Below are 9,388 nucleotides of genomic sequence, written 5' to 3'. Positions count from 1 at the left end.
GCATCAGCATCACGTGGGAACTTGTTAGAAATGCAGTTCTAAAGTCTCACCTCAAACCTACTGAATCAGAACCTCTAGGTATGGGGGTCAGCAATCTGTGTTTAATAAGCCTTCTAGGCTATTCTGAAATAGGTTAAAGATCAAGAACCACTGGTAATGGAGTTAATGTATGAATATTGTTGAAGTCCTACTATTCAAGTGCTTGCATATCTCAACTCAATATAGATGTTACAATACTAAATTTTTGGTGTTTATTTTCCTGTCCACACATGACATAATTTTAGTACTCCAAATTAGAGCAAAACAGAACCCAGTGAACCCAAAATGGAATTCCTACTTCGTACCCATTAATTAGTTGATAAGCAGCATTTGAGATTGTTCTCTAGTTTCTTTCTCAAATGTGTACTAGAATGTTCTTAAATGTTTTATTTCTGTTTGGCTTCGTTAATTCTTAGAACAAAGGTTCTTTTCCACTTATATCTGTGTCATACATACTTTGCATTAATAAATGGTTTTAAATGTTTTTAATCAGTTTCAGGGTACAGTCTGCATTCAGTTATCTGTAGATATAGGGAGCTACCCATGTAGATACAAAATGACAGATTATATGATGGTTCAGTGGTAGAGTAGGTCTGCTAAGCATTAGATGAAAATACTCCATGTTGTCTATACTTTGGCTAAAATACAGCCATGTACACGATCCAGTTTGAAAGGCTATAGGACTGTACTTGTGGTTGAAGAATAAAGTGCAGCTTGTTAGCTTACTTATATACACACATCAAAAGTCCCAGTTAGAAAATTATGATATTAACCAAGTGTGTTATTTGTATAGCTATATACTTCCCTACACATTTTTTAATAATTTGTGTGTTAGGTTGTATTTAATTTGCTTTTTGGTTTAATGTCTGCCTTTTAATATTTAAAATTGCACTCATGATGTGGTACATTTTGATAGAATAGTCACATTTATAGACTCCTTAGAGCAATCCCAAATTGAAAAAAAAAAAGGAAATCTGAGATAGCTTGATATTAAGCAACATATTGAGGTTCCATGTTAAGTTACTTGTCAGTGGTAGAACTGGATCAAGATTTTAATCCTAACAACTTGCTCAGTACTACTGATGTCAATAAAATCTTAAGTAGAAATTATCCTTTTTTTTCTTTTTTGAGGCAGGGTCTGTTGCCTAGGCTAGAATGCAGTATGATCACAGCTCACTACAGCCTCAACTTCCTGGGCTCAAGTGATCCTCCCACCTCAGTCTCCTGAGTAGCTAGGACTACAGGTTCATACTACCACCTGGCTAATTTTTTATATATTTTCTCGTAGAGACAGAGTCTTGCTGTGTTGCCCAGGCTGGTCTCTGGGCTCCTGGCCTCAAGTGATTCTCCCACCTTGGCCTCCCAAAGTGCTGGGTTTACCTTCATAATTTCTTTTTCAGATTGTTTGCTCTTGGCACATAGAAATGCTACTGAATTTTGTCTATTGATTTTGTATCCTGCAACTTTATCGAATTTCTTTATGAGTTCTAATCGTTTTTTGGAGGAGTCTTTAAGTTTTTCCAAATATAAGATCATAGCACCTGTAAATAAGGATGGTTTTACTCATTTCTTTCCAATTTGGATGTCCTTTGTTTCTTTCTCTTGTCCAATTGCTCTAGCTTGGACTTCCAGTACTATGTTGAATAACAGTGGTGAAAGTGGGCAACCTTGTCAGGTTCCAGATATTAAAGGAAAGTTTTTCAGTTTTTCCCTATTTCCTATTCTGTATTCCCTATTCAGTATGATACTAGCTGTGGGTCTGTCATATATGGCTTTCATTATGTTGAGGTATGTTCCTTCTGTACTCAATTTTTTGAGGGGTTTTAGCGTGAGAGGTTTTTATTTTTATCAAATGCTTTTTGAGCATCAGTTTAAATGGTCATATGGTTTTTGTCCTTCATTCTCTTGATAGATGACAATGATTGACTTGCAAATGTTGAACCGTTCTTGCATTCCTGGGATAAAATACTCCTTGGTCATGGTGAATGATTTTTTAATGTGTTGTTGCATTTGGTTTACTAGTATTTTGTTGAGGATTTTTGCATCAGTGTTCATCAAAGATAATGGCCTGTAGTTTTTTCCTTTTTTGACATGCCTTTATTTAGTTTTGGTATCAGAGTAATACTGGTCTCATAGAATGAGTTTGGAAGTATTCCCTCCACGTCTACTTTTTGGATTAGTTTCAGTAGAGTTGGTATTAGTTTTTCTTTAAATGTTAAAATCAGCAGTGAAACTATTGGTCCTGAGCTTGCTTGGAGAGTTTTTATTATAGCTTCAATCTTATTACATGTTACTGGTCTATTCACAGGTTTTGGATTTCTTCATGTTTTAATCTTGGTAAGTTGTATGTGTATAGGAATTTATCCTTTTCTTGTAGGTCTTCCAGTTTATTGGCATATAGTTGCTCATTGTAGCCTCTAATGATCCTTTTAATTTCTGCAGTGTCAGTTGTAATTTCTCCTTTTTTATCTCTAATTTTATTTATTTGTGTCTTGTCACTTTTTATCTAAGTTAGTCTGGCTAAAGGTTTGTCACTTTTGTTTGACTTTTAAAAACCAACTTCTTGTTTCGTTAATCTTTTGTATTCATTTCAATTCCATTTATTTATGCTATGATGTTTATTATTTTCTTCTATTCACTTTGGGTTTGGCTTGCTCTTGCTTTTCTAGTTCTTTAAGGTGTATCATTAGGTTTATTTAAAGTTTTGCCTTTTTGATGTAGGCACTTCACTTTTAGCTATATTCTTCTTAGCACTGCTTTCACTATATCACATAGGTTTTGGTATGTTGTGTTTCCATTATTTTTGTTTCTGGAAATTTTTAAAAATTTGTTCTTAATCCCTTCGTTGACCACTAGTCATTCAGGAGCATGTTGTTTAATTTCCATGTGTTTGTATAGTTTCCAAAATTCCTTTTGTTTTTGCTTTCTAGTTTTATTGTGGTCAGAGAAGATACATGATATTATTTCAATTTTTTGGAATGTTTTAAGATTTGTTTTGTGGCCTAACTTTTTTTTGTTTTTTGTTTTTTTTTTGAGACAGAGTTTTACTCTTGTTGCCCAGGCTTGAGTGCTATGGCACTATCTCAGCTCACTGCAACCTCCACTCCCCGGGTTCAAGTGATTCTCCTGCCTCAGCCTCCTGAGTAGCTGGGATTACAGGCACCCACCACCATACCTGGCTAATTTTTGTATTTTTTATAGAGACGGGGTTTCACCATGTTGGCCAGGTTGGTCTCAAACTCCTGACCTCAGGTGATCCACCCGCCCTGGCCTCCCAACGTGCTGGGATTACAGGCGGCATGAGCCACTACATCTGGACACATGTGGTCTATTCTTGAGGATGATCCACATGCTGAGGAGAGAAATGTATTCTGTAGCTGTTGGATGAAGTGTTCTGTAAATACCTATTAGGTCTGTTTGTTCTATAGTGCAGATTAAGTCCAATGTTTCTTTGTTGATTTTCTGTCTGGATGATCTGTCCAGTGCTGAAAGTGGGGTGTTGTAGTCTTGAGGTTTTAATGCATTGGGGTCTCTCTCATTAGCTCCAACAATGTCTGCTTTATACATGTGGGTGCTCCAGTGTCAAATGCATATGTATTTACAACTGTTATATCTTTTTACTGAATTGACCCCTTTAATATTATATAATGACCTTCTCTCTTTTTATAGTTTTTGTCTTGAAACCTAATTTGTCTGCTATAAGTATAGTCGCTCCTGCTTGTTTTTGGTTTCCATTGGCATGGAAAATCTTTTTCTATCCCTTTATTTTGAGTCTATGTATGTCTGTATACATGAAGTGTGTTTCTTGTAGGCAAGAGATTGTTAGATCCTTTTTTAAAAAATCCATTCTGACACTCTGTGTCTTTTAACTGGGGAGTTTAGTCCACTCACGTTCAATTCTGTTATTGATAAGTAAGGACTTACTCCTGCTATTTTGTTATTTATTTTCTGGTTATTTTGTGATCTTCTCTGCCTTTTCTTATCTTCCTTTTAGTGAAGGTGATTTTCTTGGTTGGTATATTTTAATTTCTTGCTTTTTGATTTTTTGTGTATCTGTTATGTTTTTAGATTTTAGGTTACCATGAGGCTTGCAAATAATATCTTATAATCCATTACTTTAAAGTAATGACAATGTAATACTGATGCATAAACAAACAAGCAAAAAGAAAACTAGTAACAATTCTACACTTTAACTTTGTCTCATTAACTTTTTGTTGTGTCTATGTATATCTTATTATACTGTCTGTCTTGAAAAGTTCTTGTAGTCATTAGTTTGATCATTTTATCTTTCATCTTTCTACATATGAGTAGTCTGTACACCATAGTAACAGTTATAATATTCTATTTTTTTTCTGTGTACCTACTATTACCAGTTAGTTTTGTATGTTCAGATGATTTCTTCTTGGTCATTAACATCGTTTTCTTTTAGGTTGAAGAATTAACATTTTTTGTGGGACAGATCTGGTGTTGATGCAGCTCCTCAGCATTTTTTCTTTTTTTCTTTCTTTCTTTCTTTTTTTTTGGCTGGGAAAGTATTTCTCCTTCATGTGTCTAGAATATTTTTGCTGGATATACTCTTGTAGGGCAAAAGATTTTTTTTCCTTCAACACTTAAATTTGTCATGCCACTGTCTCCTGGGCTGTAAGGTTTTCACTGAAAAGTCTGTTACCAGACATGTTGAAGTTCCATGGTATTAATATCTTGTTTGTTTCTTTTGTGTGTGTGTGTGTGCAAATTTTTTTATTATTGTTATTATTATACTTTAAGTTCTAGGGTACATGTGCACAATGTGCAGGTTTGTTACATATGTATCCATGTGCCATGTTGGTGTGCTGCACCCATTAACTCGTCATTTAGCATTAGGTCTATCTCCTAATGCTGTCCCTCCCCGCTCCCCCCACCCCACAACAGTCCCCGGAGCGTGGTGTTCCCCTTCCTGTGTCCATGTGTTTGTTTCTTTTATCTTGCTGCTTTTAGGACCCTTTCTTTATCCTTGACCTTTGGGAGTTTGATTATTAATTACCTTGAGGCAGTCTTCTTTGGGTTAAATTCACTTGGGTGTTCTGTAACCTTCTTGTACTTGAATACTGACACCTTTCTATAGGTTTGGGAAGTTCTCTGTTATTATCTCTTTGAAAAACATTCTAGACACCCCCCACCCTTTTAAGGCCAAGAACTTTTAGATTTGCCTTTTCAGGCTATTTTCTAGAGCCTGTAGGCATGGTTTATTTTTTTAATTCATTTTTCTTTTGTCTTCTCTGACTCTGTATTTTCAAATAGCCTGTCTTCAATCTCACTAATTGTTTCTTCTGCTTGATCAAGTCTGCTATTAAAAGACTGGTGCAATCTTCAGTATCTCAACTGCATTTTTCTACTCCAGAATTTCTGCTTTATTCTTTTTATTTCAACTTCTTTGTTAAATTTATCTGTTAGAATTCTGAATTTCTTTTCTATTTTTAATTCATTTGGGTTTCCTCAAAACAGCTCTTTTGAATTCTCTATCTGAAAGGTCACATAACTCTATCCCTCTGGTTTTGGCCCCTGGTGCCTTATTTAGTTCCTCTGGTGAGCTCCTGTGTTCCTGGGTAGTCTTGATGCTTGTGGATGTTCATTAGTATCTGAGCATTCAAGAGTTAGGTATTTATTGTAGTCTTCACAGTCTGGGTTTATTTGTACCAGTCCTTCTTGGGAAGTCTTTTCCATTCTTTGAAGGAACTTGGGTGTTTCACTTTAAATTTTAGCTTATTACAAATTTCTTAAGATTTTCTCCTACATTTTCTTTGGGAAGTTTTATAATTTTAGCATTTATATTAGGTCTGTGATATGAAATTCTGGGTTGAAAATTCTTTTCTTTAAGAATGTTGAATATGGGTCCCCACTCTCTTCTGGCATGTAGAGTTTCTGCCGAGAGATCAGCTGTTAGTCTGATGGGCTTCCCTTTGTGGGTAACCCGACCTTTCTTTCTGGCTGCATCTTAACATTTTTTCGTTCATTTCAACTTTGGTGAATCTGACAATTATGTGTCTTGGAGTTGCTCTTCTTGAGGAGTATCTCTGTGGCGTTCTCTGTATTTCCTGAATCTGAATGTTGGCCCGCCTTGCTAGATTGGGGAAGTTCTCCTGGATAATATCCTGCAGAGTGTTTTCCAACTTGGTTCCATTCTGCCTGTCACTTTCAGGTGCACCAATCAGATGTAGATTTGGTCTTTTCACATAGTCCCATATTTCTTGGAGGCTTTATTCATTTCTTTTTATTCTTTTTTCTCCAAACTTCTCTTCTCACTTCATTTCATTCATTTTGTCTTCCGTCACTGATATCCTTTCTTCCAGTTGATCACATCGGCTACTGAGGCTTCTGCATTCTTCACATAGCTCTTGTGCCTTGATTTTCAGCTCCATCAGGTCCTTTAAGGACTTCTCTGCATTGGTTATTCTAGTTATCCATTCTTCTAATTTTGTTTCAAAGTTTTTAACTTCTTTGCCATTGGTTTGAATTTCCTCCTGTAGCTTGGAGTGGTTTGATCGTCTGAAGCCTTCTTCTCTCGTCAAAGTCATTCTCCATCCAGCTTTGTTCCATTGCTGGTGAGGAGCTGCGTTCCTTTGGAGGAGGAGAGGTGCTCTGATTTTTAGAGTTTCCAGTTTTTCTGCTCTGTTTTTCCCCATCTTTGTGGTTTTATCTACCTTTGGTCTTTGATGATGTTGACGTACAGATGGGTTTTTGGTGTGGCTGTCCTTTCTGTTTGTTAGTTTTCCTTCTAACAGACAGGACCCTCACCTGCAGGTCTGTTGGAGTTTGCTAGAGGTCCACTCCAGACCGTTTGCCTGGGTATCAGCAGTTGGTGGCTGCAGAACAGCGGATATTGGTGAACCGCAAATGCTGCTGCCTGATCGTTCCTCTGGAAGTTTTGTCTCAGAGGAGTACCCGGCCATGTGAGGTGTCAGTCTGTCCCTACTGGGGGATGCCTCCCAGTTAGGCTACTCGGGGGTCAGGTACCCACTTGAGGAGGCAGCCTGCCCGTTCTCAGATCTCCAGCTGTGTGCTAGGAGAAACACTACTCTCTTCAAAGCTGTCAGACAGGAACATTTAAGTCTGCAGAGGTTACTGCTGTCTTTTTGTTTGTCTGTGCCCTGCCCCCAGAGGTGGAGCCTACAGAGGCAGGCAGGCCTCCTTGAGCTGTGGTGGGCTCCACCCAGTTGGAGCTTCCAGGCTGCTTTGTTTACCTAATCGAACAACTAACTCGGCAGTGGCGGGCGCCCCTCCCCTAGCCTTGCTGCCACCTTGCAGTTTGATCTCAGACTGCTGTGCTAGCAATGAGTGAGACTCCGTGGGTGTAGGACCCCCTGAGCCAGGTGCGGGGTATAATCTCCCAGTGTGCTGTTTTTTAAGCCCGTTGGAAAAGTGCAGTATTAGGGTGAGAGTGACCCAATTTTCCAGGTGCTGTCTGTAACCCTTTGCTTTGACTAGGAAAGGGAATTCCCTGACCCCTTGCACTTCCTGGGTGAGGCGATGCCTCACCCTGCTTTGGCTCACACACGGTGCACTGCACCCACTGTCCTGCACCTACCATCTGGCACTCCCCAGTGAGATGAACCCGGTACCTCAGTTGGAAATGCAGAAATCACCCATCTTCTGCGTCACTCACGCTAGTAGCTGTAGAGCGGAGCTGTTCCTATTAGGCCATCTTGGCTCCTCCCCCAGCTATTTGTTCTTAAAAATCAAGATGAAGTCTTTGATTCTGTAAATAACTTTTTTTCTCTAATAAAAAATTGAGGCATCTTAAATGTTACTAAGGACATAATAATAAATTTTGTTCTAATATACTTAAAATTTAGGATAGCCAATAAAAGCTCATTGTAATAACAGCCTTCAACAGAATTATTAAGCAGAGGAAGAAAGTATGATATGTATAGTTCAAGTAGTATTCCACTAAGTATTTTCATTATTGAGTGCCTTGTTAGGTTTATCTTTCCATTTGCTTTAGTATCTTTGATTTCTTTAACTTCATTGTTTTTCATTTCAGTAAATAAATTCCAACTCAGAATCTTATACTCCATGCTCCTAGAAAATTCATACTCTGAGTTTCCATAATATATACCTCAAGTATTTGAAGGACCTTAAACTTGTTTATTATTAAATACCATATACTTAATTATCTGTGTATGAAAAGCACCTAAACATTTTCATCTATGTATACAACTGTGTTTGGAAAGATAAATAACTGATAACAGATTTTTCCATTTCACACTTTGTGTTTTTAGTGCTTATTTTGACAAGGTCTTATCATCTTCAACTGACAATTTGCCTTCTTAGCTGCCTGTTGTCTCTATAATATGCCTGCTCTACTATTTTTCCATACCACCTTGATGTATTTGTCATTTACCAAGAGTTCAGATCTAAAAGGTATGCTTCTGTCTGTTCACACTGCTCAAAGATAACTTACTTTACCTCAATAAATAGCATGTATATGAGTGCTTCTACTGCCATATATCTTCCTACTACTGGTATTAAAATGAAAACATTCACAGAAGCTTATAATACAAATAACTAGAACAGGGACTCTTAGAGCTCTTTTAAAGGTCTCATTTTAAAAATCTGTTATAGTTATATTCAAAATAAAATGTTAAGCAATTTGCTATGTAAATAAAGGCCTAATAATAGATAATGATCGTTAACAACTTTTAAAACTGTATTAGTAAGACTGGTGTTTCAGTTGGAGATAAGGCTTTTTCTTATAAATGTGAAAGACTATAAAAAAGAGTGAAACATATTGAGAGCTTGTACCAACTAAGCAATGCCATCTGGCATAAACACAACTGAAATTAATTTTTTAACCTAAGAAGAATTTTATTTATATTATAATAAAATAAAAGGTAAGATTATAAAAGTAAATATTTTAATATTTAGGTATACAATGTGCATTTTACTAAGAATATGATTAATGTAAAAAGTTAAAGGCTATATGATATACATATATGAATTTGACTGATGTAGTTTTTCAGTTCTCTCGGTGTCATTTTGAAATCTAATACCACTGTCAGAATTATGAAACACTTAGCAGCTAGTTATCTCGGTATTAAATCCAACCAACTAAAATCTGAGAGTAAACACACAGTATTTCTGATATTCATACTTCGTTTTTTTCTTAAATCAAGCTTATCTCATAAAACCTAGTCTTTTGTTTGTTTGGATAATCCTGCTGACTTACTGTTATTATTTATTCTAATATACAGCAAACTGATTCTTAGTGAATTATGCCCCAAAATTAGAGATATTAGAGAAACTTTCATGAGAAATAATTTCAATACAAGAATTAGGATGGGATACAACAATGTTCATTAAAGACAGTACA

The sequence above is a fragment of the Nomascus leucogenys genome, chromosome 1a (assembly GCF_006542625.1).
Source record: "Nomascus leucogenys isolate Asia chromosome 1a, Asia_NLE_v1, whole genome shotgun sequence".
Taxonomy (NCBI): domain Eukaryota; kingdom Metazoa; phylum Chordata; class Mammalia; order Primates; family Hylobatidae; genus Nomascus; species Nomascus leucogenys.
This window is presented reverse-complemented; position numbering follows the sequence as displayed.